The following is a 27788-nucleotide window of genomic DNA, read 5'->3' as shown; positions in this document are numbered from 1 at the left end:
TCCCATTTCGTGGATTTCAATCAATCCACTCTATGGCACTGAAGTTCCCCAACCGAAGGGGAACTAAGGGTTTTTGGAAACACTCGTCACAACATCGTTCTTTTCCCAAACAATGCATCGTACTGTGATAGTTCAGCCGCGAGTTACGTCATTGTTTACGAAACACATCCCTGATCGGTCAGTTCTTGTCACAGGACTAGCAGTGCGCTTGTGGCAGTCTGAAAAGTTGAGATGTTTTCAACTGATGCGCCTGGAATACGTGAGAAATACAAAGAAGTAACGAACTTGCATGCAAAAGACACAATGTGTGAATGGCCCATCAGGCTGTTTGAGAACTTACATCATCAAAATCAGATTAGTTACCTTCTCAAACTTTCACTGCATTAGCATGTTTATTTCTGTATTAAACCCTGAGTTAACAGAGAATGTTAATATCAACTGTTGTGAAACAAGTGAACCAGGAGCCTGTACTATGAAGCCAGATGGCAGGCCAGTTAACTTTTAGTTTAGCTAACACTAATTCTGGGTTTTAGGAACCATTAAGGTAGCTCAGCTGCTCCATAATACCATGACAACAAAGAGTGATTAAAGTCAAGCTGCCTTTATGTTACCTAAAACCCAAGATTGGTGCAAAGTTAACTGGCTAGCCAGCTAATCCAGCTACATGGTACAGGCCCCAGATCTAAGCCAAGTTGTATTTATTTGATTTTGTCAACTTTAAATCTAATCAGCAATGTAAGAGTTCAGCCAGCTTTATGCAGCAGGCCAAGATTTCTTAACTTATCTGAAGTTACAACATTACTCTCTAAAAAAAGATTTATATTTTTTATCCTCTTATTTTATTTTATATATTTTTTTTTATTTTTATCCTTTTATACACTGTTTCAATTTAGTATGATCTTCTATGTGAAGCTGCTTCGACACAATCTACATTGTAAAAGCGCTATACAAATAAAGGTGAATTGAATTGAATATAAAAAGGGCTGTAAACATGGCTTTTTTATTTTGACCTATTTTTATTTTATATTCTAAAATCAGCATTTTTATTAGTCAAAAATGAAAAAAAAAATGATACTACACTCAAATACATTGAGAGTAACAGAGAATTTTCAAGTCCTTTCTTACTTATTTCACAGTTGTATGTTGTTTAACTTTAAAGAATCTGCAAGATAATGTTTGTATTAAAGAAAAAGCCTATTTTGTTTCTCTCCCTTTAAGCTGCCAAGTTTTATTTGCTCCAGTTACTTTCTTCTGAATCCCTGAAAACTTCTGGTTTAAAGAAGTAACTTTGCCAAATTTGACCCCAAACCACATATCATGCCACAGGAGCCAAAATTACCTCAAGCCACGAATTGTATCTCATTATTGCATTTATTTTAAAACTCTTCCATGCCTGTTCCGCTCGTAATCTAATGAAAATGAGGTGAAAACATGAAACTTGAAGCTAAACTAAAATGCTGTTAATGTCAGTGTACAACTTAAATGCTTTTCCCTACAAATCATTGCTAGTCAAACCTTGATAAATGAGAAATACCTTTTTCTGTTTGAATTGTTCAAGGGTGGCCTTCTTCCTCTTTTCAAAGTCTGTCTATAGAGCATAATAGACTGTGGATTGGTATTCCAGGCAGGTGTAATGAGGATCTCAGACATAAAACTACTCTAGAGACAACATGTCAACTAGCCTTTTAATTCACTGATTAATGGCCGCTCTGACAAAAAGTGAAAAGAAAGCAGACAAAAATCAGCCCCCGATATTTCAAAGCGAGAAACACTGTTTGAATAGGGCTGTTTGAATCAGGTTTACAACCGGATATGCAATGTTACCTTTGCCTGCTTCTCTCAAGAACAGGAAGCTGGGAAAAGTACCTTAAAAATGCTTAGAGCAACGATTTTAATATAAAAATTTATTAATTGAAATAAACCAATAGGAAAATAAATATTTTTTACCGTGAAAAATGAGAAATGGTATGCACCATGTTGAGTTAAAATGTAATATAATGAAGTAATGAAATGCATAAATACATTAACTATATATATATTTAAAAACGGTGTAATTAAAAATTATTAATTATTAACTAAACTTAATTGCTAAATTAAAGGAATAGTTAATCCAAAAATGAAATTCACCCCATAATTTACTCACCTTTAAGCTATTCTCTGTGTATAAGACTGTTTTCTGTATAAGAAAAATCCAGTTAGTTTTATATCTAAGCCCTTCCATGCTGTATAATGGTGTTGGATTGTGGCTTTTATTTTGAAGCTTACATCTTATGGTCCATGGACCTTATATTGTACAACACACAAGAACCAGAATAAAATTTTAAACAACTCCGACTATGTCTGATTGAAAGAGAAAAGTCATATACACTGAGAATGGCTTAAGCGTGAGTAAATTATAGGGTAATTAAAATTTTTTAGTGAACTATTCATTTAAACACAAACACTAAAGCAGAAATACTGCTGTCTTCACATGCTTTCATGCTTCAAATTTCCTGTTTTTGACTTATGACGTCACAATGATGAGCTTGTCACATTCATAACCCTCTATACAGATAGTCAGCTTGGTTACCTTCTGTAATTGTGATCAAAAAGATGTTTATAAAGCATAAGGTTTATTTTAAATGGTTATATATGTATTTAATAACAACAGGTTATATAAATGCTGTAGTAGGAGCAAATACTTTATTAGTACTTAATCTAATACTTAACAAATATTAGGAAATATTTAAGTATTAGGAACTATATACAGTTGAAGTCAGAATTGTTATATCCCTGAATGATTAGCCCCCTGTTTATTTTTTCCCCAATTTCTCATCTCTAATAACTGATTAATTTTATCATTACCATGATGACAGTAAATAATATTTAAATAGATATTTTTCAAGACACTTCTATACAGCCTAAAGTGACATTTAAAGGCTTAACTAGGTTAATTAGGTTAACTAGGCAGGTTAGGGTAATTAGGCTAGTTATTGTATAACGATGGTTTGTTTTGTAGACTATCAAATATATAGCTTAAAGGAGCTTATAATATTGACCATAATTTTTTTTTTTTTTAATTGAAACTGCTTTCATTTTAGCCGAAATAAAACAACTTCTGGGGAAACAACTTTCTCTTGAAGAAAAAATATTATCAGACATACTGTGAATTTCCTTGCTCTGTAAAACATCTTTTGGAATATATATATATATATATATATATATATATATATATATATATATATATATATATATATATATATATATATATATATATATATTAAGGGTGGAGCCGAACCCGAATACGGTATTCGGAAAGGCACGAATAGCGTGTTTTTACGAATACTTAATTCGAACAAATACTTGAAAAATTATTTGTATTCGGGAGCAACAAAAACACTATATCAAAAAGCAGCGTTTCCTCATGAGACCACAGTGCATGCCCGCGTGAGTGAGTGAGTGAGTGAGAGAAAGAGAGAAAGAGAGAGAGAGAGAGAGAGAGAGAGAGAGAGAGAGAGAGAGAGAGAGAGAGACGCTCAGTCAGAAGTCGGAGGGCGCTTCTCCACAGCAACAGACAGAAGGCTCGGCTGAGCGAAAAAAATACTTCACTGCATCATTATTCTTGTTTAATAGATTTTTGTACCTTAATTGGGTTCCAAAGGCAGTTTATAAACTTGTAGCGGAGTTGAAGCGGAGTTTGATCGGACGTCTGACGTCTGCAACCGGGTGCTCTGTTTACGCAACGTTAGCTTTGTTAGCGCGGTAATTTAGACAATAGACTGTTGACAGAGTAACGTTAACGTTTGTTTATAAAGGTTAAAACGATGCTTGTGCAGTTGTGTCGAATAGTATGCACTTATGGGAGTTATATGGTACGTCTACATTACTGTCTTTTGCAGACAGCAAGACATATGCTATAGGCTAGTTAACCTTAGCATAGCTTCCCGTCACTTTTTATTAACTTAAAACAACTCAAATACATTTGGGCACTATAAAAAAATGAGACTGCTGCTGAGCCATTTCTTGGTCCTCCACCAGTCAAAAGAAAAAAAAAACATTCAGGTTCTGTGTGGAAGCATTTTACAGTCAGTGGAGCTGCAGATAAAACAAAGTGATAGTGTATAATGTGTGAAAAAGTGAAATCAGCAGAGGCAGAGATATTAAATATCTGTCAACATCTTCTATCCATAATCATTCATTCATTTATTTTCGGCTAAATCCCTTTATCAATCTGGGGTTGCCACAGTGGAATGAACCACCAATTTATCCAGCATATGTTTTACACAGTGGCTGCCCTTCCAGCTGCTACCCAGCACTGGGAAACATCCATACACTCTCTTTCACACACATACAATAGGGACAATTTAGCTTACCCAATTCACCTGTATTGCATGTGTTTGGACTGTGGTGGAAACCGGAGCACCCGGAGGAAACCCACGCCAACATGGGGAGAACCCAGTCAGGGCTCGAACCAGCAACCTTCTTGCTGTGAGGCGACAGTGCTACTCACTGTGCCACCGCGCAACCTTCTATGTAATGTATTATCACATGCACTAAAAGCATCCTCTCCTGATACTGTCTGTGAACCCCCTACAAGCATCAATCCCCTCAATCAGCACAGCTATGCTCTGATAAACCCTCCACAAGCACCAAACCATCAACACAGCCACATTCTGCCCCAGCAAGTCAGTTTCAAACATAAAAAAAAAACTTTGTGTCTGTTTTGTGGCAGGCAGATGGCAATAGCAGGGCTGTATCTTTTAGTATTATATAGAATACTTTTGTTCTGCCAGATCTCCCAGGCAGGGTTTTATTTAGATTTATTTAGTTAATTTTAGTTTTTGGAATTTTGTGCATTGGAAAGAAGTTCTTTCAGAAGAAGAACAGTTTTATTTGTTTTTATTCTGTCTATTCAGTGTCCTTCAACAAGAACGGTGGTGGTGGGGTTCATAATATTCACAATGGTATTTTATTAGTTGTTGGTTTACCTATGGATGAGATAATGGCTTCTATGTTATTTTCTTTTTAATGACATTTCTTGTCACATGTTCAAAAACAACAGCCAATATTGCAGATCTATAATTTATATAATGGGTATAATTAAACAATACTTTCACTATAACGTAAATTAGAAGTGTAATAGAAAAAATATATATTTTTGCGCCATTTTGAATTTTACTCGAATACAAATACAAATACAAATACTTTCCCCCCCTCAACAAATACAAATACAAATACCGGCTGCTCCGCACATCCCTAATATATATATATATATATATAAATAAAAATCAAAAAGGGGGTAATAATTCTGACTTCAACTATATAAGTATTAGGAACTAATATATAAGTATAAATAATAAATAAGTATTATATATAATGTTCATTATATATATGCACAGTGACAATGAAAAAGGTATTCTATTCTATTCTATTACTAATAAATATGTTTACAGCAGCAATCGTTTTGTCTGGCAAACTAAGATATTCGGACTAAATACGACTTGAGGGGCTGTTCAGTGCTCATGTTGAATTCCTGACTATGAAACTTATATTTACGATAATTCTGACAGCATGTGAAGGCAGCATAAACATAGACAGTTGCAACTGTTTTTATCCATGTAATTAAAGTCAGCAGAGTCTAAAACAACACTTTACTCCACTGACTGTCATTGTATGCTAAAACAGTAGCAGCATTCTATGTTTACAGCAACAAAGTGAATTCAGGACAATAACATTTTAAAGCATTTATTTTAAAAATCTTTTATGATTCAGAGATGGTGATCTATCTATTTAAGTAACACTCAACTTAAAAAAGGCTTATTTTTCACTTCCCCTACAGAGTTAAAGAGTTGTATAATTTTTTTTTTAATCAATTCTGACGATCTATTGGTCTGGCAGGAACACTTTCAACTTAGCTTAGCTTAGCTTAGCATAGATCATGGAATTGAATTAGACAATTAGCCTCTCACAAATAGTCAAAAAGTGTTTTGATAATTTTCCTGTTTAAAGCTTTAATATTCTGAAGTAGCATTGTGTACTAAGACCATTGTTTAATGATATTACAAACTGCCTGAAAATCGGCTAACTTCCATAAATATAATCAAAGCTACCAGTACTAAGGAACGCACATAGCCATCGCTACACAGCTAAATCCAGTCACTTACCAATTTGTCAGCTGCAATGTTAGTGCTGGTCAGGAATTTATATATCTGGGGACTATTTCAGGTGCTGCATAATATCATTGTGCCAGCTACAGCCATGGTACAGCAAACAGCAGCAAAGTTCTTTGATTATTACGTTGAAATAAGAGTATCGGACGATTTTTAAAAAAACATCAAGATGCCTCCAGTAGAATGAGAAAAGCTGAGAATAATTTCTATGTCAAACAGAAAAATCTGTCAAGTGCATGTTAATATAGAAGACCTTGTTGTAGATTATTTGAACAGTTCCTTAATGTAAATTCTTAACTATGAATATTTACCAATGTTTCTTCTATGTTATGAATGAGTTTATCTACATGTTTCATAATTGAATTGTACTTAGTTTTGGCGTAAATCTTTGTGCAAACAATTATTTTATCTCTATTATTAAAAATGTTTATTCACGTATTATGAAATTGTGCAAAAATATAACTTTGTTTAAATATTTTTCTTCACTGAAAGTGCTTCTGTAAAACTAAACATAAAATTGAGACAGAAATTTGTAAACAAAAAATAACAAAATCAGGACAACTATCCAAAAAAACTCTCAAAAAAAAGGACAGTTCATCCAAAAATGAAAATCTGCTGTTTACTCAACCTCGAGTGGTTTTAAATCTTTATGAGTGTCTTATTTTTTGTGTTGAACACAAAAGAAGATATTTTGAAGACATTTCCAAGACAGCTGAAAAAGCTGTACTTTGATAATGGGTAATATACTCATATACTGTATATCTTTGCAAATTTCTAATCAGCCAATCACATGGCAGCAACTCAATGCATTTAGGCATGTAGACATGATCAAGACGATCTGCTCCAGTTTAAACTGAGCATCAGAATGGGGAAGAAAGATGAATTAAGTGACTTTGAACTTGATAGGGTTGTTGGTCCCAGACAGGCTGGTCTGAGTGTTTCAGAAAGTGCTAATCTAGGATTTTCACGCACAACCATCTCAAGAGTTTACAGAAAATTGTCCAAAAAAGAGAAAATATCCAGCGGCAGTTCTGTGGGCACAAATTCCTTGTTGATGCCAGAGGTCAAAGGAAAATGGCCAGTCTGGTTCGAGCTGATAGAAATGCAACAGTAACCCAAATATCCACTTGCTATAACAGAGGAATGCAGAAAAGCATCTCTAAATGCACAACACGTCCAACCTTGAAGCGGTTGGGCTACAGCAGCAGAAGACCACACTGGGTGCCACTCCTGTCAGCTAAGAACAGGAAACTGAGGCTACAATTGAAAACTGTGTCCTGGTCTGACGAGTCTAAATTTCTGCTGCTTAATTCGGATGGTAATGTCAGAATTTGGCATCAACAACATGAAAACATGGATCCATGCTGCTTTGTATCAACGGTTCAGGCTGGTGCTGGTGGTGTAATGGTGTGGGAGATTTTTTTTTGGACCCATCATTAACAACTGAGCATTGTGTCAATGCCACAGTCTACCTGAGTATTGTTGCTGACCATGTCCATCCCATTATGACCACAGTGTACCCATCTTCTGATGGCTACTTCCAGCAGTATAACGCGCCATGTCATAAAGCACAAATCATCTCAGACTGGTTTCTTGAACATGACAATGAGTTCACTACTCAAATGGCCTCGACAGTCACCATAACTCAATCCAATAAAGCACCTTTGGGATGTGGTGGAACGGGAGATTACCATCATGAATGTGCAGCTAACAAATCTGCAGCAACCGCATAATGCTATCATGTCAATGTAGACCAAAATCTCTGTGGAATATTTCCAGTACCTTGTTGAATCGTTGCCAGGAAGGATTAAGGCAGTTCTGAAGACAAAAGGTGGTCCAACCCGGTATTAGTAAGGTGTACCTAATAAAGTGGCCAGTGAGTGTATATACATAATATAGTTTGAAAGAAGAAAATGATGACAGAAATTTCCTGTTTGACTGAATGATCTATTTAATGACAAACAAACTGAAACCAGTCTGATAGTAGCAAATTCGATATTCTGAGTTACAGCAATTTTTAAAAATCTAAATCAAAGAAATACCAATTTATAAATAAAAGCTACAATAACATTATTGCACAATACCAGGTGCACAATGAGCCTGATGGGCTCCATGTATGATCATTAATCCCTATTATCCCAATTAAAACCCCCATTTAGAACACAACAGGCCCCAATGAAGAATCTGAACCATAACCAATCCAAATTGCAGCTGCAACATTTAAATAACTCAATTTGCAAACAAACCAAACACAGCATTTTTGAAACCCATTCAACGACACGCTGCCAAAAAGCTCCACCACAAAGCATGTGATTCATTTACCCAAAGTATTGAGAGCAAATGTTCAGTATCGGTCTTCCCATAATAACCAGGCCCTGAGACGTAGGTGTAGGTGAAGGCCTTTAAATACACAGAGCGATAATCGACAGACGAGAATGCGAAGAATGCCATTTCAGCCCAAAGCTCACTTGAGCAAAGCCTGCTGCGAACCCTCAGACTCATCGCTCGTCCAGCTGTTCAGCATCCCATCACTCACTGACCTCTGAACAGCGTCAAGCGGGAATGTTTTCCTGCACACCTTCGTAATCCCAGACGCTGCTGCTCACGAGGCCCGACACAACCATTATTAATTACCCGGCTGTCAACTCTGGGATTGATTAAAGCTTCCTGCTGTTGAACTTTCAGACCTTTATTCATCCAGACTACATCGTCAGCTTCTGAATAATCACATCTGATCTCAAGGACACGCTACGTTCTCATAGGAAAACTCCAACTGGAACAAAAAAAATTGGTTGGGGAGGGAATCATGGTTGCAAATTTGAGAACAACAGTCCTGTTTCATCTCAGGAGTGTTCCAGGGGTAATTGCTCGCAAATATGCCTAATGCAGATTGGTGCTTATCTCAAGACGCAACCCTTGAAGCGTAATCTCAGGCTAAATCTTCTACCTTTTGAAGGATGAAAACGAGATGTTTGGAGTTGAGGCCGGTTTCCATGTTTTGAGCAGACTCCAAAGGGTCTGGGTTGAGGGTGAACGGGAGGTCAGAGCCGCTTGCTGGTTTTGTTTACTCATGCACAGATGACTGCTCGGCTCCACGCAGGACACTATCAGGGGAATCACTACTAGCCAAGGCGACTAATTCGGTTTCGGCAGTTAAACTGCACATGCCACATCAATCAAAGCTGCAAATGTGTTGTTATATAATCCATCACATTCACGTTATATTGTGGGCTTTGGCGGCACGCTTCCTTTTTAAAATCTTGCATTTTTATAGGTATTAATAGGGCTAGGCGATTTGGTCTAAAATCAAAATCTTGATTAATTGAACATTTTAACTCGATTACAATTAATGAATGATTATTTTGTTTATTTATTTTTGTCCTCACAGTTCACTGACAGGTTTTGAACAGTAAATATGCTCACATATTACAAGTGAGAGATCTCTGAATGAAGGGTGCATTGCTTGATTTTAAAATAACTGAAGGAAACACACTATCTACTATCTATGATTATTTATTCAACATCAATGTTGAACAAATGAAATTAAACGCACATCACCTAAAATAAACATTTTTATAATTTTTCTAATAAAAAAGTGAAAATGAATATCTTTTACTTTTGGAAAAAAAAAATATTATTTTCAATGTTTTTCATATAGAACGTAGAAAATAAGCAGAAAATACTCTTTAATAAAACAACTCTTGCATATCCTGTAAATGATACTTTTAACAGTGCATTTCTTGCAACTTCTGTAAACAAATATTTTATTGTAAATAATCATTTTAATGTAATGGATAATATGCTGTCTCAGTGCATCTCTATAGCTTAAAGGGGCTTATAATTTTGGAATAAAACAAGACTTTTTTTCTTGAACAAAAAATATTATCAGACATACTGTGAAAATTTCCTTGCTCTGTTAAACATCATTTGGGAAATATCAAAAAAAGAAAAACAAAATTAAAAAGGGGGGCTAATAATTCTGACTTCAACAGTATTTAATCATTTTTATAATTAACTAATCAATCTATTCGACCAAGGGTAAAAATAAAATCCCAATTTATGAACAAAAAGTAAGCCAATCTCAATCAATCACTCTCTAAATCATTTTCACTAAACTTTTAATATATGAAATGATTATTTTTAACTAATTACAACCTTGTATTATTTTGATTGCTAAAAGCAATTAAGTGTGGTAAATCAATGCTTCCTTATTTAAAGGCCCTGAATACATTAAGCTCAGGATTGTGTACTTTTATTGATTTGAAAAAAACAACACAGACACTTCAAAATGAAGCTTCTCAATCCGTGTGAACTACTCACATCCTCTGCTTGGAATGCAGTTTCATGACCTCAGGTCTTCAATCTCACCATCGATTCATTGTTTTAGTTAAAAGGAACGAAATGCGACATCTCCTCTACACTGACACAGAGCATGACCTCTGGCAGCAGACAGAAATCTGATCTTACATTGCAAGCAGGGAACTTGTAACACTGTGGTGTTGGAGGCCAACGACCATAACTTTGGAGTTTGCATCAACAAAACTTGCTTTCTTAAAGTTTCCATGAATTCAAAATCAAAGTTTTAGATGTTAGCATCAAAATGTTAGTCTTAAGGATATCAGTAATCTAGCGTTCTTCAAAACAGTTACAAAATTCGCTTTTAAAATATATAAACATCCAAAGCTTGCAGTTTGTCACTTCTGCCTAAATAACTCAACTATTTTTTGACATCACAATTCCTTCATGTTGTCCCAACACAAAACGATAAAGTTAACTTAATTGCTTTAATAAATTTAAGTGGACTGAACATAAAACAACCATCAAATAAAAAAAAGCTTAAGAATTGTGCTGTCTCAACTCATTTTAAATAAGTAGCCTGAACAAGCAGCTGAAGTAATATTTTGAGTGTTCAGTTTTCTATAAAAAATCTTCTGACCAATCAAATGCTGCCTAGTATCTGACTTGTCCCGTGTCCTTCAAGACTTTTTGCTTTTGCAACTTGCTTTTTATTTGATGCACTTGATCTCAACCCCTCACTCTGGCTAAAATATGTCCAGTCCTGTCTTCATGTTTCTTCGAATCCCTCACTGCACCTCCACCGACCCTTACGCATGAAGCTCAGTTTGGTTTTCTCACCGATACTAAGAAGTTCAGTTAAAACATCACCTTGTGTTCCTGAAATTTTACAATTCCCATCTCTCTGGCTGCCTGTATCACTCTCTGCCGATCACGAAAGTTAAGAAATTTCATGACCAGTACTTGCAGGTATTGTTGTGACTTTGCCTGGAAGCTGCTGATTCTATGCTCTCTTTTAATAATCACTGTGCTGGGAAAGATAGATGCTCCAAACACATCAGTAAGCCAGTTTTCTAAAAAGTTTGCTGCATCTGTCCCTTCTGCTTCCAGGTCGCATCCAGGTCTGCCCTGAGAGTTACAACTCGATTTTCCAGAACCTTCACTGTTTTCTGTAGCTTTTTCACATTATCCTCAGTTTCGCTAATTCGATGTTCAGCCTTTGATAATCTGCCGCCAAATTCAGAAATTTCATTTTTATTAACTTAAATAGCATTCAAAATGCCTTCAAATTGAGATGTAAAAAGTTCTTTATATCTGTGAGAATCTTCACGTCATTCTCATCATTGTTCATTTTAGTGTCACCTGTTAGCTAGGTGCTAATGTTAGCTTCATTGCAATTAGGATTTTTCTCAGTTGTATCCAGCCTCTTCCGTGTGATTTTTCGATTTGCCATGGGGAAGCAATATTCGTCATGACCATGGATGAACTCGAAGGCTATTTCCGCAGTTAAATATCTCAAAGTGTCCTAATATCTAAAATCTGGCTGTCTGTGCTAGGAGCGTTAAGTCGTATGTCCGTCTAGCTCGTCGCCATGTTAGAACTTCCTTCTTCATGTTTCAGTTGAAATTATGTCACACATTGAACAAAATGCACATTTCAAAGCACTTCACAGAACCTTTAAGTATTAGAACGTTTAAGCTCAAACATCACATTGAGAAATGAAATAGTGAAATGGTGTAACCTACTGGTCCTACTGCATCCAACCCGGTCTGAGCTGGGATCCAACTGGTGATTCTTTGTATGGAAGTCATTTGCTCTAACAAGTAGGTTAAAGACCATGACCTTTAGCGTCTGTCGCAAGAGCACCTTTTGGGGTCAGAGGAGTGAGGTTTACCGGCATAGTGCTTTACTAGCTGCCCTCCATTACATTCACCCTCCTAAACATCAATCCCGTGTGGGTCACCAATGTAACCCCAATGGTCCTACACCACCCAACACCCTCCGAGCTGGGATTGAACCGATGGCTTTGCATGGAAGTCGGTTGCTCTAACAAGAAGGCTAAAGACTATGGCCTCTAACATATGTTGCTAGAGTACCTTTTTGAGGTCAGAAGAGTGAGGTTTACCTGCACAGCACTTCGCTAGCTGCCCTCTGTTACACTCACCCCCCTAAACCTAACTAACATCCCATCCTACTGCACCCAATCCATTCTAAGCTGGCATCAAACCAGCAATTCTTTGCATGGGAGTCGCAATTGTCACGAAGACGCTAGCTGGCCTTCCGTTACAAAGGTAAATACAAAACTACACTTTTTTTCAAAAAAACAAAAACAGAGCATCAGGTAACTGGAACCAAAACATTTTTAAAAATCTGGCCAGGATGAAGATTTTCCAAAATCCCGGGCACAGTGTGGTCTAGTGGATAAACACAACAAACTGAGTTTTTGCCTCATGAAGTGCACGCTGCTTTCTCCTTACAGACTGGCCAAGAGAGCTGGCTTCACACAAAATGTGGAAAATGCAAATGAGGCAAATTTCACATGTTTGTGGCAAATGCATCGCATATTCTTCATCGTTCGCACAACAGGATGGCATCCTCTGTTCTCATGTTTGCATCGACTTGTATGCAATTTACTCGCAAAAATACGTAATTCCCGTTTGGTGTTAACCCAGCATAAAAGTGTCATTATCGCAGTCTGTTGGTTTGGCGTGCCTTTAACATGCGTCACAGTGCGTTTTGACATTTTCATGTGGATAAAAAAAACAAAAACAAAGCTGGAATATTCTGTTTATAAAAATACGGGTGCACATGGCCTAAGACAGCATGACAGCAGAGACGGATCTCTCCATCTGCAGCTTCAGCACTGGAGTGCTTGGGCTCTATCAGAGGTTGTTGACAGACCTGGCACTGCCTGCTCTTGGCTCATCTGTCAGTCTAACCACAGTTCCTGACAGACGCTGGTCCTGCATATGTCTCAGCTATGCCCCTTCCAGCTTCCAGAGGGGCATCTTGTTTTGATTAAAATGCCTTCAGAGCTTCTCATGCGAGGTTGTGGGCCTCTGCAGCGCTTGTGCTATTAAGAGCAGCTGCACTACCAGCAAAACACATGGACTAATCGCTCACGTTATGCCTCTTTATTTTGACACTAATTTGTATATTAATAAGCAATTCATACAGGTTCTGTGATATCCTTCATATCTGAACAAAATATATTGGGAAAAAATCCAGCTTAAATTCAAACCAGCCTCAAAAAATTATTTGCTTGTTTCCAGTATTTCTGCAAAATGTGTATCATATTGCTTCACGCATGATTAGCTACATGATTAGCTGAAGTGAAATGTCCACTAAGTTGATTAATAATAATAAAAAAACATAACTACAACTCGTGACACTTTTATTACAGTTTTAAGACATCAGTTTGGAAATCAAAGGGTTGATGAATGACACTAAAGAAGGCTTTTATAAAAACAAATAACCTAGAGTAAATCTTACCCTAAACAAGGTGTGTCCAATGTCGATATAAAGTGTCATAAATATATATACTCAAATATTATTCATATTTAAATAAATAAATAGTACACTAATAGGCCATTTAAATGTTGCATGTAAAAGTGTGGAATGTACAAGTTGCACTGTTTCCTCTTGCAGATGTTTGAATGTGCTCCGGAGTATGGCGTCTGCAGTTGCTGAGCAACTTGCAGCTGTGCTCTCTGAGGAAATTTCCGATAAAGCTCTGCTACAATATTTATTTATGGAGAAAAGAAAAGTGCAGCAGTGTTTGGCTGCATTTAATTTCATCAACTTATCCATGTGCTCTGCTTAGACAACAGGAAATTCAAAGAGTGCACATGGACCAGCGCTTATGGCATGTAAAAATGTTGAACTGTTTTCCTCTCGCCGCACTGTGGGCATGCCTGGAAAAAGCAGCATGTCAAACAGTGTCTGTGTCACCCCCTATTTGCATCATTATTTAAAATAAGGAATTTGAGCATGCAAAAAATATCCAGTGATATTCGAATGGCCAACTTAAACAACTATTAGGTGGCAATAAGCCCCATTCTTAAAGGCATAGTTCACCCAAACTGAGAGTTTACTACATTTTACAAACTTCTCAGCATGCTCGCAAGTGTATGCTAGGACGAGCAAGTGTAGTTTAGTTGCCACATCTCAGACGATCACACGTATGATTCATTTAGAAAAAACGTTCATCCTCACTCACTTGTCAACTCATACCTGAGAGAGCAAGTGCACGTATGCAACCAAGTGACCACAAGCTCGTGCTTTAATGCTTTATTGAGGAAAAAAATCAACAACATCTCTTTAAGGTGAATTAACCGTCAGTTTTTATTTTTGGGTGAACCATCCCTTGATTTACTGAATAATTCATTCAAATGATTCATTTAAAATGGCTGTTTTTTTAGAAACAAAAAAGTGAGACACGTATCTGAACTTAAATAGTTACCTACATTATAACTGCTTGAATAAAAGTACAGCAAAATAGTATGATTACATTCATGGTATTTAAAAAAGTACACTTAAAAACTCAATGCACCATAACTTTTAGCAAGATTCTGAGAGATAAGTGAAATCCTATACTATCATATAGGCTAGATATGTTTTATGATTGACAGTAAGATAATACTACAGATGATGCTGACAGGTCTTGGTGGATGTTGTGTCTTTATTCTCCTTCAAACTAGTCTCTTTATTTATCAAGGGTCCTCACAGTTGATTGAACTGCCAACTTATACAGCACATTTTTTACACAGCAGATACCCTTCTAGCTGCAACCCAGTACAGGGAAACATCCACACACTCTCACATTCACACACAAACACTATGGCCAATTTGGTTTATTAAGTTCACCTATAGCGCATTTCTTTGGGGTAAACCGGAGCACCTTAGGGAAACCCATGCAAACACGAGGAGAACATGCAAACTCCACACAGAAATGCCAACTGGCCTAGCCGGGGCTCAAAAAAGCAACCTTTTTGCTGTGAGCCAACAGTGCTAACCACTGAGGCACTGTGTCGCCCCCATTGAATGATTCGAACTAACCATATTCATACTATATATAAAAAACGTTTTTGGAAACACTAACTTTTAACGGATATTCGAAGCAATGGCTCACTCGCTTTGTTCAAAAGCAGATTCATTCAGGAACATTAAATTGTAGTGTAAAATGCACAAATGGCTTAATGCAGTGAATGCATGTTTTTGAACTGTCAAATGTCTTTGTTTTTGGTTTGTTTTTTTGCAAAGTAAATAAAATACCTGTAAAGTAACTCACACGTAATCTAAACAAACATAACTTATTGTTCACTGTTAACAATTTTTGTAAATTACACAGTATTTTACTGTAATATGACCTCTATTTCACTGTAGGGCAGTTATGCTGTATGTTACTGTATTTTAAAGTTGCGTTGTGAAAATGTACTATTTATTTTACACTAAAAAATTAAATTCATACTGAAAATACATATACACTACCTGACAAAAGTCTTGTCATTAATCACAGTTGTAAAAGGAACAAATAATGACTTCTAGTTAATCATTTGGCAGAAGGTAGATTTTCAGATTCCAACTTTTTCAAATACTGCAGAAAACATATTGGAACTCGCATGGACCCAAGATTCTCACAGAAATCAGTCAAGTTTGGTGAAGGAAAATCATGATTTGGGGTTACATTCAGTATGGGGTCGAGCGAGATATCTGCAAAGTGGATGACAACCTCAACAGCCTGAGGTATCAAGACATTTGTGCTGCCTATTAAATTAAAAACCACAGGAGAGGGAACATTCTTCAGCAGGATAGCGCTCCTTCTCATACGTCAGCCTACACATCAATGTTCATCAAAGCAAAGAAGGTCAAGGTGCTCCAGGATTGGCCAGCCCAGTCACCAGACATGAACATTATTGAGCATATCTGGGGTAAGATGAAGGAGGAGGCATTGAAGATGAATCCAAAGAATCTTGATAAGCTCTGGAAGTCCTGCAGAAATGCTTTCTTTGCCATCCTACATGAATTTATTAATAAGTGATTCGAGTCATTGCAGAGATGTATGGATGCAGTCCTTTAAGCTCATAGGAGTCATACACAATATTCATTCTTTTTCCACTGCACCATGACTTTATATACTGTACATTAGTTCTGCTAAGTGACAAGACTTTTGTTTAAGCAGACCTTACTGTCCTATTAAATCATTAAAAATCAAGACATGATCATATATATTTTTATAAAATAAGCGTAGTCTAGAGGTTTTATTATATATTTTTTTCTGATACTAAATGATCAACTAGAAGTCGTTATTATTTGTTGTTCCTAAAACTTGCATAGGCGACAAGACTTTTGTCAGGTAGTGTACAGCAAGATAAATGGTGCTGTAAGTGTAAATACAGTATTTTTGCTGTAACTGATTTACAGTAAGTTACTGGTGAGTTGCTGTCAGTAAGTTCTTAAGTAAGTTCAATTCTTAACAGTATAGATAAAAAAGGAATGATATTTTATCTTGTTTATGTTTTGTTTTTGTCAAACAGTATCAGGTGCAGGAAAGCATGTTCAGTTCCGGCATAAGCGTACAATTTGCGCTTTGTTTGTTTATCTTCTTCCGTGCATTTATTGTAACAGCTTACAGAGAAGTCAAACCGCGGCGTGACTCTTTGATGTTTTCTCTCTCTAATTATCATGTTAAAAAGAAGTGAAGTGACCGTGTCATCATAAATATTGTTCTAGAAGTATTCCTCCGTACGGCCGCAGGATTCATCATATTTAATCAAAAACATCATAAAGGAACTATTGGAACATCTGGTGTTTAAACCAGGCCTTCGCCACAGTAAAGGAGGCGAAGGAAAGGCATTTCATGTTCCTAACCAGCCTGCCCTGTTCTCATTCTCTCCCCTCCCCAGTTTGGTGATGCATAAAGCAGAGAGGATCTGGAGAAACAGTCTGAAGCCTGATCACCCTCGTCCTGGCCCGGGCCCCTTTACACAAATTAACCACATGTACACTCTGCCTGCACACAAATTTCGACATTAGCAGATGACGTGCGGAGAAAATTGAATACTCCAAACTGAGTGCAAAGCAAAGCTATTTCGTGTGAGTTGTTCCGTAAAATGTTTCTACACGAATACAGAATTAAGGATTAACGGATTAAGTTCAATCTAAGAAACTAGTTCTGCTGTTTGATTGGCTGCCACACAAAATCTTACAGTGGCTTTCCGATGCCAGGTCGGATGCGAATGATCCCTCTGCTTTATCCATGAAGCCCAGCCAAAACACGGGCCTCAAAGCTCATTATTCACAGATTCTTATTAGCACTGCGCTGATCTAATCTCCCAAACCTGAAATAGCTAATCTGGAGACTGAGCCGCACGTTTCATGATTAAATGGAAACATATTGTTAATCCAGAAAAGGATTGGAGTACTTCTGCAGAGATCCTGTGCTCTTTCATATAGTCTGGATGAAATATTGCAGGTTATCTGTCTTCCGCTGGTCCATACATGTGGAAAAGAAAGTTTTTTAAATAGCATTGAAGGAGTATAGTATAGCCAAAAGATTCTTCCATTAGTTATTCACCCGCATCAAAGAAGACAGAAAGTCATACTGATTTTGAGCAACATAAATAATGAAGGTTTTATTATTTTTTTTAAAGGGGACATCCGTTTAAAATTACTGATTAACTTTTCATGGTTCCTAAAAGGAAAGGATCATTGATGAAGACAAGAAAATTTTTTAAAAGTTAAAATTACGCCATTATTTCCGATTATAACTGGTTGTACGATTATAGTCTGAGGAATAATCGCCGTTTCATGATTATCATGATTATTATTATGCATTAATTAATTTCAAAACACGACTAGTTTAGTAAATCACATAAAAACCCCTTCTATTTTAACTTGTTATTTATTGCTGCTCAGTAACCAATTAATACAGCAGGAAATAATAATACAAAACAAACAATAGTCCATTTCTTTTTGGACTTAAAAATAAGTAAAAATTTAATGACTATAAATAAATTAATAAAAATTAGAATAAATAAAAGATAGTATTTGTCTAATGTAAATCAAGGCAAAATATTATCTAAGTATTTCCCTTTTAAAGACAACAAATGTAGTCTGCTGAACCTCTGTCTGAAAAGCACTTTTAATCAACTACTGTATATTACAAAATTGTTTGGTATTTTCCTTTTGTTAGTTTTTTCTCTTTGGAGTAGAAATATGTGTATTCAATAAAAAGTATGAAGCTGATTGGTTAGTTCTTGTCACGCAGTGCGCCTGGAAAGTGTGAGCTGTAACTAAGTGCGCTTGGATATTAGCCTTTAATTCAGTGTGTGTGCGTATTGTGTACAAGCTCGGAACTTTAAACTAGAGCACAGTTGGCATAGCTTTGTTTAGTTTCAGCAGTTTTGTTCCGTGCATTAATTTACTGTGACAAAGCACGGTTAATAGTAAAATTGCTTAATCGATGCATCACTAATAGCTGCTGGCCATGAATATCAGACCAATTTAATTCCAAAACTGAAATTCATATTTTTGTATTTTATTGAAATCGAAAACCTCTGAATAAATCAAAGTAATCAATAATTGGCCAAAGGCCTCTAGATTAAGCTTATTTTACCAAAATAAAATATGATTATGCCTTGATTTTTAATTATTTATATTTGCTGAGACAAAAGTCTTGTCACTTAACAGAAATAATGTACAGCATAGAATTAAAAAGAATTAATATTGTGTGTGACTCCAATGAGCTTGGACAAATGCATTCAGACATCTCGGCAATGATTCAAATCAGTGATTAATAAAGTCATCTGGAATGGCAAAGAAAGCGTTCTTGCAGGACTCCCAGAGTTCATCAATATTCTTCGGATTCATCTTCAATGTCTCCTTCATCTTACTCCAGACACTATTGAACAACATGATGACAGAATTTAAATTTTTGGTGGAACCATCCTTTTAAATGGTCACCGACAATAATTTACAGGCATTCAACTCAGAGTTTTATTAGTAAGTACATTTTATTTTTCAAATATTTGTATTCCCCAACCAACCAAAAAGTTCATATAAAATATTCAAATATTATTTCACATTCACACTGCAGATTTTGCATCTTATAAAGTAGCTCTTGGCCTCCTGAAAGGAAGCAATGACCTCAGCGGGGCAGTTGGGGCACAATGGAAATAACTGCCTACTGACTTCCTGTTCTCCCTACTGTTCCCCATTACAGGAAACAACCATGAGGGACAAACGTCTCCGTGCTCCAACAGTTGACACTGTGCATTCCACACACAAACACACACACACACACACGCACAATGCAGAATGACATATAATGATGATTCTGCTTACTGCCATTTTGACTGGAAATGACAACTAAATTCTTAAAGGGGACACATTATGCTCCTTTTCATAAAATGTCAAATAGTTTCTGCTCAAAATATCCCTTAGCTAATTTGTTACACTCCCCTACACTCCCCCGAAAACAAAGAACTTTGTTCTTTGACTAAGCGAAAGCGTGTTTTTTCTTTTGTGTTTTAATTAATAAAGTAAATATCAGATAAAGGGGGACACGGTGGCTCAGTAGTTAGCACTGTCGCCTCACAGAAAGAAGGTCGCTGGGTCAAGTCCCAGCTGAGTCAGTTGGCATTTCTTTGTGGACTTTCTATGTTCTCCCCGTGTTGGCGTAAGTTTCCTCCAAGTGCTCCAGTTTCCCCCACAAGTCCAAAGACATGCGCTGTAGGTGAATTGGGTAAGCTAAATTGTCCATAATGTATGTATGTGAATGAGAGTGTATGGGTGTTTCCCAGTGATGGGTTGTGGCTGGAAGGGGTTCCGCTGCGTAAAACATGTACTGGATACGTTGGCAGTTTGTTCCGCTTTGGTCACCCCTGATTAATAAAAGGACTAAGCCGAAGGAAAATGAAGGGATGAATAATTGTCAACAGCTTGTCAAATTTGCCCTTATTTTGAAATGAGTAAAAACACACCTTTCTTTAAATGTAAATGAGCTGCTGCTTTACAGAGGAGGACAGAGCCTTTAAGCACACTCTTCTGACAGAAACAATAAAAAAATCAAATCTCATGCTGCCATACTGACGGAAATGACCATACGTGAATTAAGGCCTTTCAAGTTCTAACAGTAAGTAAGACAGTGATGAAGAGGAAGAGGTTACTTCATAAAAACAAAACTTCTAGATGCATCAGGATGTGTTAGTTGATGCATGCAATGTTAGTTCAGTCATGACAACTCTCCGAATGATCAACCAGCTTTTTGTAATTTATTTCAAAAGTGTCAGTTTTCTGTTTTTGGGACTGCTTTTTATCTGATATGATTCATTCATTCGTTTATTTTCCTTTCACTTAGTCCCTTTATTTATCAGGGGTCACCACAGCGGAATGAACAGCCAACTTATCCAGCATATGAATCCAGCAAAAATATCCAGCATATCAAATGGAAGCCCTTCCAGGAGCAACCCAGTACTGGGAAACATCCATACACACTCATTCACACACATAGACAACGGCCAATTTAGCTTATTCAATTCACCTACAGCGCATGTCTTTGGACTTGTTGGAGAAACTGGAGCACCTGGAGGAAACCTACGCCAAGACGGGGAGAACATAGAAAGTCCACACAGAAATGCCAACTGACTCAGCTGGGACTCGACATAGCAACCTTCTTTCAGTGAGGCGACAGTGCTAACTACTGAGCCACCATGTCGCCCTTGATCTGATGTTTTCTTTATTAAATAAAACACAAAAGAAACCACACGCGTTCGCTTAGTCAACTATGGAAAAACTGGTAGCCTGGAAAAAGAGTAGCGAGTAGAATTCCATGATGGAACAGCTTGTAATCGTGCCACACCGTACCAGGCTGACATGGAAATACAACTGGAACCATATCTGACTGTTCTTCAAACAATTTGACACTATAGTAGAAAAGCTGATGATTCTCAAAATATGAAAACACATACTTGTTTTAGTTAGAAAGTCAGGGAACAGAATTTTGATTTTGACCCATGCCTGAGAAATATGTTTGAAAAGAGCTAGTGAAATAACCCATTACTCACATTCTTCAGCACATTTCCTTTGAAAATGTAAATCAACACAATGTCCTCAGTAGCTCGCATATCGAGAGTTTATGGACACTTAAGTTTGTCATGTTAGATTGGTGCAGACATTGTAAATCTCAAGCTGCTACAGCGAGTTTACAGAAATGGTGACTCCTGAAGTGAAGCTGTGGGTGGAAACGTGAAGATTAGGTTGAGGTAATATCGTCACCTTGGAATTTTAAGGATCTATTTGCGTTCTGAATGATTTTGAAATATTGAGCTTCAAAGTTTTTGAATTCCATAGCAAACAGTATGTGTGTAACATTTTTTTTTTAAATAAAAAGTCTTAAAATGAAAACAAGTTATAAAAAACATCCCATATTGTAAATAAGGTGTCATTTTATAAGAGTATGTTAATAACTCAATTTTGATAGAAATTGTCAGATAGAGCCTTATAATTCTAAAGTGACCATATAATAAAATCTACTATCAGTGTCAGTAGAGCAGCAAAATAAGAACAGTGAATTTTTACATGCTTGCAGAAAAAGACTTACCAAAAACTGAATTTTTTCCAGTGTTATGAGAGTCGAGGAGCTCATTAAGGCTCTCAAAAAAGGTCAAATTTTCATAATATGTCTCCTTTAGGATTAAAACCATCTTGGGGAACAGAAGTCATGCAACCAGACCTACACTCAAATAATGGTAGTTTAACAGTAAAAAGATGGCAGGCTAGGTATCTACATCAATGCCACACCAAAGAAGCTCGGCATCAGCTGGTCCTGTGGGGGTCCTGTTTACTCTTTCTCCACATAAGAGAAGCATGTTTCTGCCCTCACATAATTTCATCTCACTAATCAGGGGTGCTGCGGTTGCTCTAATCATCCTGTCATTTGGCATGAAAGCTTGAGTCTATCGAAGAGTCTGCAAGCGTTTAAAGTAGCTGGCCCAGAATTCTCCAACATGTTCATCACTGATCTGAAAAGCTCTTCATTGCTGGTCTGATCTGGTCAGAAATAAGCCATGAGGACTGGCTAAAAAAAACGTTCTTTTTAAAAAGATAGACTCTTCTGTGGTTACATTGTGCACTAAGACCGATGGAAAATGAGAAGACAATACTTTCTTGGCTGATATTGCAAGAGTGAGATGCTAATGGTCTAATCAGATTCAATGAATTATGCTAAGCTAAGCTAAAAGATCAGCTTAATTGATTCAAAAATGGTAAAACTCAACTATTAAACTTTTGGAAACTTGCAAAATGAGCCTACTTCTGAAAAAAAATGTGTATCCCTTTAAAATGATCCAATTATCCATTATCTATATGTGAATCCTTGTTAGTTATAAGTCCATTTGCTTTAGTTTGCAAGAAAATATGGATCTAAACTTTATAAATAGCATGCACACATCTGCCTTTATATATTAATGCGCTATGTGGGAAAAAATAGCATTAGAAGTATGACTCAAATATTGAAAACCTGCAGCAGTGCCATTACCAAAGCTCTCGCAGACCTGTAAAGACTTGAGCTCTGTGGAAAGAAAAACAGTGTGGTTGAGTATGGGAATCTTTGAATGCCGAGCTCTGCCAAGTGTCTACAGACATCAAATGAATTTCCTCTGTTAAACTTCTACTGCTGAATCTCTTCAGCAGTGAAAACAGGCAGACAAAGAAAATACACCTACGGCTTAAAACCCAGGGTCTGGATTGGATCAGACTTTGCTCTGTCGTGTCACCTGTGGCCAAACTCTCCTCACAGACACATGACACTCTGTCTAACACTTTAACGTGAGACATCCAAAGCCTACAACAAAACAGCAGTCCAAATTCATCTGTTAAACAACCTTGAGTTGGGAAGAGTTGTAACCCAGGCACCTGCAGGACATTTCCCTTGAAAAACAATCACTTCCTTTTGCTGCTGAGCTCCTTTCAACACCACCGGTACTTAGGTGAAACCAACTAGTAGGACCAATCTGCCGAATGGAGAAATGTATTTTTCTATAGTCATTCTCAGAATACTTTTTTGTCAAAAGATGTGGGTGTGCCATATATTGTAATAGGTGTTTTAACAATGTGAAAGCTGATATTATCAAGTAAGGCTGGGTAGACACTAAAAGGTTTGGTTACACTTTATTGTGATGGTCCGGTTGTTGAATATAAGTTACATTGCATCTACATGCCAACTAATTCTCATAGACTATAAGTAGACTGTTAGATTGGGGTGAGGGTTAGTGTAAGTTGTAAAGTTTCAGTCAGTTAAATGTCTCAGATGTATAAACTAATAAACAAAACAAATGACAGAAAATTGGCTAATTTGTACAAATGTACAAGATTTTATTAGTATGAAATGTATGATTTTAAAAAAAAATTTAAAACCCCACCCCTAACCCTACTTCAGCAATGCATACTAACATGTAAGAATGAGATTGAACAAATTAATACAAATTAACCAATAAAAAAAGGGTTTTGCCATGAGGTTGCATTGGATATCTGCTGTCCAAATCTATTTCGCATTGTACCATGTGCCATGCCTGCAGGCACAGGAAGTCAACATGACGTCATATTGACGTTGTACCCTAACATACCCCAATGTCATGGGAACGTTGGATTTTGTTTGGAAATGAAAATCTGGTTGACATCAGAACTCAACGTCAGGCCGACGTCAATGTCCAACCTAAAGTCAACCTAAATAAACCAGATATCAACGTCTAAACATGTTACAGCTTGATGTTGTGTGGAAGTACCACTATGACATGGATCAGACGTTGGAATTTGGTCACTTTTCAACACAACTTAATATCAACCAAATATCAATGTGTTTGACGTAATTAGACACTGAATTTTGGTCACCTGACGTCATGACCTAAATTTAAACTAATATTAATTTCTTATGATGCTGTGTGCCAGCTGGCATGACTGTGTTTTGTATGTTTTCGTATTCTGTCTGTTTGTTTGACATTGTATGTCATTTGACATTATAACTCCTGGCTCACATGTGTATTTGTCCTCGAGGTTGCCCACACATTAGGATTTCTCATCGTAAATTTTTTAACATGCGGAATATTTACAATTCACAATCAGATTGCCTCTGATATTCACTGTTTGCCTTGTCTAAGCACAATTCTGCGTTGTGGAACCTATTATAATGCAATTACGGCCCTATAATAAAAAAATGTTCAAAATAAAAAGTGAAAAAAGTCTCTCTTTTGGGATTTTGCATGTATACAGTATATGCATGGATACAGTTAAGCAATGTTAAGCAAACAAGTAGTTTTCCTGAACATCAGCATGAGTCAGATGTGATATTGGTTTTAAACAAGATTTCAACAAACAAGTTAATACTCAGAAGATACAATTTTATAGACAATATTGCTTTATTTTTTCTGTTTTTAGTAATTAAAATACTTTTGAACAAATCTGGAGCAAAACCTAAGGCTGATTTATACTTCTGCGTCAAGCACCGTGACAATTTGGTGGGCGGGGAAACCGCACTTCTACGTTACGCTGCAGTCGGCCTCAAAATGGAAGGGATCCTATTTTAACATCAGGATATTTTTTTAAAGAGACTTATTGTCTTTCTATCACCCCAATATTACTGTGAACACACTACTTTTACACAGTTCTGTCCAAACAGCTTACAAAAGATGATTTTCATCATAGGTGCCCTTTAAATCTTTTTTTTTTCAATAGTCTAAACCAGGGGTTTTCAAAGTGTGAGGCGCGCCTCCCCTGGGGGGCGCCAGAGCATGTCAGGGGAGGCGCGGGAAGAAATATAATACTATAAAAATATAATTATTAAGTTTAATTATTATATGTATTTTTTATTATATTTAAACGTTTTAATTAAATAAAGCAAAAAAAATAATAATAATACGACAAATATAAGAAAACCTTTTTTTACCCAGAAGGCCATAGCTGTGAATTCGCTTCTGTTTGGCAAGCCCGCCAATACAGGTATATGCCAGCTAATACAATGGGTCGGTTTCTGAGACCCCCCGATTCAAAGCTGTAATGAAGTTCACAGCCCTTTGGCCGCCGGGAAGAAGGAGGCGGAGAACCGACGCAGTTTTAAAATGATTTATTAATAACAGTGACGGCAGCTCCTCACGGAGGTTGCCGTCAAACTGAAAGCAAAAGTAAAATATGTCCGGCCCGGTCCTCTCTCGGCTTCCTCTGCCCTTGTTCCTCCTTTTATGATCCAGAGCTCCTTCCGTGGGATCTGAGGCAGGTGCGCACCTTACGCGGTGGCCTCACTCCGTTCCCACGGCTCTCGGCCACGCCCCCTCGCCACAAAAGCCTTCAAGTTCAGGGCTTAAACCCAAAAGACGACAATATGATGATCAGTATTTGAGTTTAGGATTTACGTGGACAGGACCAGCTGATGAACCACGACCTTTATGTGTGGTTTGTCAAAATATTTTGGCTAATGACAGCATGAGACCCGCTAAACTTCGACTGTTTTGACTGGGATGGACAGTTCTTGGATCTGTTCTATTCATATTGAACCATCATCCTAGTTTTAAAAACATTATATTAAAATACTTGTTATTACTCTAAATAATTGCACTTTCATGCAAATGATGATAAAAGTGAGTTAACAGTCTGACATCTGTCTGTGTCTTTATATATAATGTATGTATGTATATATATATATATATATATATATATATATATATATATATATATATATATATATATATATATGTGTGTGTGTGTGTGTGTGTGTGTGTGTGTGTGTGTGTGTGTGTGTGTTTGGGAGGAGGGGGGGCGCTAATGTATAAGTTGTGTCAAAAGGGAGGCCCTCTGTCTTAGACTTTGAAAAACCCTGGTCTAAACAATCTTCCTGACTTCATTACTCAACAATGGCTTTTGCAGGGTAATGAAGTCACAAAAATCTTGAAGAAATAAAAGCAGCTAAGCAACATCTCTCTCAGATCTTGTTTTATCCACACCATTAATCCAGCTCTGGACTCGTAAATCTGACTGGCCTGCACTTGGAAGAGCTGTGGATGAGTTCAAAAGACTGTTACATCTCTTTCCCACCGCAGCTCCGAGGCTAGATGAGGCGTATTATTCAGCACACACTTCTGAAGGCCATCTTCCGGGTGGAACCTCACAAATCCTATCGTGTTGCACCGCATACCTCCTTACCAGCAACTTCTCTCCAACACCCACTCTGTGTCACGCCAAAGAAAATGTGTCCAGAGCAGGCCGTCCAGAGCTCAGATAATAAAACTTGGCCTTGAACCGGAGTCTTGCAGGAGAAGTACAAGCTGAACCGCACTTTTAGGTTCAAATCAGGTGCTTAGCACCTCCAGAGCAAAGAAAGGAAATCAAGAGAGAAGAGAGACCTGAACAGACTGAGCAAAAGCTGTAAAACTCTGGGCCACAGACTAGGAAAGATCACTGATTATGATTGTTCATGTCTGTAATGGAAGAACTGCTTGATCTGACAGTCACGTCACACTCAGAAAAAAAAAATAATAATAATCTTTTCCCCAATGAATTTAGTCAATTTTTATCTTTTTTACATCCTTTTGACCAATACATTTACCATTTTCTAGCATTCCCTATTCTTATGGCCAATGAATTTAATCCATTTTTAGCATTTCCACTTATTTTAATCAATACATTTACCATTTTTGTGTACCCTTGCCAGTCCTACGCCACTCAACCCACTTCGAGCTGGGATCAAACCAGTAACTTTCCGCATGGCAGTCGGTTGCTCTACTAAGGAGGCTAAAGACCATGGCAATGCATGACCATGTCTCTAGAGCACCTTAAGCGGTCAAAGTAGTGGGGTTTACCTGCACAGCACTTACTAGCTGGCCTCTATTACACTCACCCCCTAAATCTCACTCCCATACGGGTCACGGCACCAAAGTAACTCTGCTGATTCTACACCACCCAACCCACTTTGAGCTGGGATTGAACCGGCAACCTTCTGCATGGGAGTCGGTTGCTCTACCAAGGAGGCTAGAGTTACACCTGCAATACTTTGCATTATTTTTTTATCAATGGAGTAAATCCACTTTTTTTGTTCTCACATATTTTTTTAAATCAGCATTGCCTTTTTTTTACCAATAAATTTACCTTTTAAGCAATCACTTTGCTTTTTTTACCAATTTGGCATTCCTTTTTCTTTTAGCCAGTGAATTTAACCAGTTTTCAGCATTCCTACTTCCTTTGAACAATTAATTAACCATTTATGTGCATTCCCACTTATTTTAATCAATACATTAACTTTTTTGCATTCCCTTTTCTTTTTTTAATCAATAAATTAAACATTTTTAGCATTGCTTT

The 27788-nt window shown here is 37.0% G+C and overlaps 1 protein-coding gene and 2 long non-coding RNA genes across 4 annotated transcripts in view; 2 read left to right on the top strand and 1 right to left on the bottom strand.

The window, feature by feature from the left end:
• The window catches only part of LOC141378052 (uncharacterized), a 30063-nt gene extending 13033 nt beyond the window's left edge, over nucleotides 1–17030 (top strand). Inside the window, exon 2 of the long non-coding RNA XR_012391492.1 lies at nucleotides 16801–17030. This is a non-coding gene — a long non-coding RNA (uncharacterized lncRNA). The remainder of the gene's footprint in view (nucleotides 1–16800) is intronic.
• Nucleotides 1–24676, top strand: part of LOC141378051 (uncharacterized) — a 91304-nt gene extending 66628 nt beyond the window's left edge. Inside the window, exon 3 of the long non-coding RNA XR_012391491.1 lies at nucleotides 20822–24676. This is a non-coding gene — a long non-coding RNA (uncharacterized lncRNA). The remainder of the gene's footprint in view (nucleotides 1–20821) is intronic.
• The window catches only part of fbxl7 (F-box and leucine-rich repeat protein 7), a 100719-nt gene that overhangs the window by 40200 nt on the left and 32731 nt on the right, over nucleotides 1–27788 (bottom strand). The gene's annotated exons all lie outside the window — the stretch shown is intronic.

This window comes from Danio rerio, chromosome 2 (genome assembly GCF_049306965.1).
Source record: "Danio rerio strain Tuebingen ecotype United States chromosome 2, GRCz12tu, whole genome shotgun sequence".
NCBI classification, from domain to species: Eukaryota; Metazoa; Chordata; class Actinopteri; order Cypriniformes; family Danionidae; genus Danio; species Danio rerio.
The sequence above is the reverse complement of the archived record's forward strand: the minus strand, read 5'-3'. Positions and strand labels throughout refer to the sequence as shown.